At 49.1% G+C, this 3,597-nt stretch overlaps 1 protein-coding gene across 1 annotated transcript in view; it reads left to right on the top strand.

Annotated features, from left to right (window-relative positions):
* The first annotated feature begins 2,888 nt into the window (after window positions 1-2,888).
* Window positions 2,889-3,597, top strand: part of LOC106820921 (calpain-9-like) — a 42,016-nt gene continuing 41,307 nt past the window's right edge. The window contains exon 1 of the mRNA XM_014825522.1: window positions 2,889-2,979. The gene's annotated coding sequence lies outside the window, so the exon portion shown is untranslated. The remainder of the gene's footprint in view (window positions 2,980-3,597) is intronic.

The raw sequence follows: 3,597 nt of genomic DNA, 5'->3' as shown, positions 1-3,597 counted from the left end.
GTACTTCCTACTATATTATCATATATAATTTAACGCGGCCGCTGTAGCCACAACGCGTCTATGGCTCAAGTACATGCTCCTTCAGCCTACATTCTACGATACCATGCCAAATTCTCTATATCATGCATTAAGGCGCAGGGGATTTCTTCTATTGTTAATATGGCCTTATAGGAAGTTAGCATTATTTATTAAGTTTCTCTCTGTGGTGGTCATTAGTCTGCATTGAAGAATTTTGTACTCGGAGCTAACATTGATTTTCAGGTATGTATATGACGGTTTTTTAACCTAGCATTATCTATACAATTGCGATAGCCTACAGTCTTAGGGAAATTTTGCACACCGCCGAGTGCTCGCGTGCGAATAAGCGTTCTGCGGATTTAATACAATACCCATTCTCATTCGCAGTACATTCTCTGAATACGCCAATCATAATTATTGGCAACCTCCTCTCCTTGTATGCATACTTCCGTGACTGTAAATAAAAAGGTTGCTGAACGATTCACATACCACTTTGTTTTATTTTGTTAATAAACCTTTTATTGCCATCCGTCCATCGCTCTACATACGCTAAACTCTAGACCACACCTTTTCAACGATTATTATAGGTTGTTCGCAACATTTGCGTTACTTCACCACTTGAACTTTGTGACGCAAAAGGCGTCCATTCCTGCACTTGATATTTGAACTTTACATATGATTACATGTACATGTAATGACCACAATTCCGCCACGCACACGAGCTGTTTGTCGGTTTCTCCCGCACAAATTGTCTACGATTAGCAAACCTGGTGCAATTTGTGTTTGCTAAGATAATAACGTGTCAACGGTGTGTGATAGGTACAGAATCTCTCACCGCACCGCAAACAGCGTGTGTACTATTTACCCGGCAACGATGGATGTAGTATGTAGTCGGTTCTGACGTGGTAGGTTTACGAACATGGCGTAAGGCAAGTGCAGCCCCTCGATCACGTCGCCAGCGGTACATATATTTTCCTACGCACACTCGTGGTCTTGCTGAAGAATAGATATTTACAGACGTGCCACTGAGAATTGTATGCCTGAGCGCGTACGTGTGTCTGTATGTATGTGTGAGCGTGTATGCATCATGTATGTATGTGCGTGCACGTACGTGTATGTGTGTGTGCGTACGCGCACCCCCTCCCATACAGGATGTGTTTGAATCGTACGTGCACTCGTGTGGAACGCTACGTCGTATGTATGTGGTGTTAACGTAGCGTATTGTATGTGTGTGTGCGTACCTTATTACGTTGGTATGTTGCTGTGCGTACGTACGTAGATACGGTGTAGTGTGTCGTGCGTAGTACGTACGTGATGTGTGTGGGTGTGCGCTCGAATGCGTACGACGTACGTGCTACTGTGTGTGACTGCGTACGTGTATGTGTGAGTTGTGTAGTACCGTACGTGTATGTGCATGTGTGTGCGCGTACGTACGTACGTGTATGTGCATGTGTGTGCGCGTACGTACGTACGTGTATGTCTGCTATGTGCATTGTGTGCAGCGTACGTACACAAGTACGTGTATGTGGCATGGCTGTGCTGCGCGTACGTTACGCTACGGTATGCTGCATGATCGTGTTGCGCCGTACGTACCGTACGGTAACGGCTGGTCTGGACCCAACATACGCACGTGTATGTGTGTGTGCGTACACACGTGTCTGTGTGTGGCATGCTTAGTGTGTGCTCTGTGTGGTGTGGTCGATGTGTGTGTGTGGCTGTGGGTGTGGTAGATATGTGTGTGCTGTGCAGCTGACGATCCGTGCCGCGCGCTACCGCGGCCATACGCGTTGATGTGAAGCCGTGTGCGTACGTCTGTACCAGTGTGCGTGCGTGTGCGTACGTCTGTACCAGTGTGCGTGCGTGTGCGTGACAAAACCTGTGGGTAATCGTATACGTAATACGGTAACATCGAAAGTCGCGCTTAATCTCACCGTTTTGCGTGCGCGAAAACTGTTCTCAGCAGGTCGTGCCGACTACCACCCACAGTCCGACAAAGAAGGCTAATAGAAAAGTCGCACTCGATTCTGCTACCACTGTGGTCATGAGGCGCTAAAGCCCGGTGACAAGTGTGCTGGTGTGACGAACGACTGCACTCGGAGTGGCCAGCGCCGTGCGACTACTGCGGTGAATAACGCCCACCGCGCGCGCACATCCTTGACGGGGCACTCGCAAACTGGTCCGGCAAGTTTCTCTCACTAGACACGCAGACGAGGGCCACTGTAGACGCACCGTTAAAAGACGTCGCACGCTCCGCCGCCTGCTGCTGCCCTACCGGTGGCCGCTCACAGGGCTCGTGCAGTTAGGTGTTCGGATAGTCTTGGATATATCTTACTCGTGGAAGGGCTGTGTTAGGCGATTATTCTTAACTGCTGTGACAAGTGTGATAGCGTGTGTGCGTGCTCGTGTGTTGTGTGTGTGGCGTGCGTGCGTGCGTGTGTGTGTGTGTGTCTCTCTTACCCGGATGGAGTCTGCGTGTGGTAGTAGTTGTGCGTGTTTGTGCTCATACTAACACGCATGAGACCTTCATTCGACGAGATTATTCTCTTGCAATAAGAAAGAGAGAGAGAGAAAGAGAAAGAGAGAGAGAGAGAGAGAGAGAGAAAAGAAAGGCAGATCGAGAGAGAGAGGTAGCAGAAGAGAGAAAGGAGAGAATAGTGAAGAAATGAGAGTCAGTGAATGAGTGAGTGAGAGAACGCGAGTGGTATGTGCGAGAGAGATGTAGCGAAAGACAGGGGAAACGAGGATGCATGTGTGTCTGTGTATGTGTGTGAGAGAGAGAGAAGGGGGGGGGGTATACAGACAGTCATGATCTGAAAGTGAGTGAATGAGATGAGAGAAGAGTTATCATCGTAAGTTGTTCGTGCTGCAGATTTCGTGTGATATGCTACAAAAGACACACACATCGCAGGACAGGATAGCCTGCATTTAACAGGACCGAGATTTGAGATATCGGAAATCCACGTAAGTTCACCCGCGCACGCAGAAAATACACGCGAGTATATACAAGCAACGCATAGCTCTAGTACTGTAGCCCTTGTTACCACAGGCCTGCGACAACAAGGGATATAGTACTCGAGCTAAGCAACGCAGAGTTTTAAATCTCAAAGCATGCATCACGAACTCCTGGTATGTATGCTGCTAGCGGGCATCATCATACACACGCCCATTAATTGCCTGCATCTCGGCCTTCTCTCTCGCACGTGGCGTGGGGGGGATGAGAGTGTCGTCATTCACCTGGGCGCGACAGGGCAGGTAGCGGAGACATCCTTCCGTGTTCTGCAGCTTTCAGGCGCACCGCAATCTGAGACGCTGCTATTCACGCGGGCAGCGCTGTGAGTGTTTGCGCGCGTGTGTGGATTACGTATACTTATAGCGGAGTGGGTGAACTATGTGAATGAGGCGGCAGAGTGACGGGAGGATTTAGAGTGGGGACGTAGAGGATATAGAGCCAAAATCACTTCGAGGTACAGCGGCGACGGCAGGTGTGGCTTTATCTCTAACTCCATCACCATCAATATACCCATCCCCGTCTTCTCCCTCTCTCTCTCTCTCTCTCTCTCTCTCTCTCTCTCTCTCTCT

The sequence above is a fragment of the Priapulus caudatus genome, unplaced genomic scaffold (genome assembly GCF_000485595.1).
Source record: "Priapulus caudatus unplaced genomic scaffold, Priapulus_caudatus-5.0.1 Scaffold52, whole genome shotgun sequence".
Lineage (NCBI taxonomy): Eukaryota > Metazoa > Priapulida > Priapulimorpha > Priapulimorphida > Priapulidae > Priapulus > Priapulus caudatus.
Note: the sequence above shows the minus strand (reverse complement) of the source record. Positions and strands in the feature narration are given on the sequence as shown.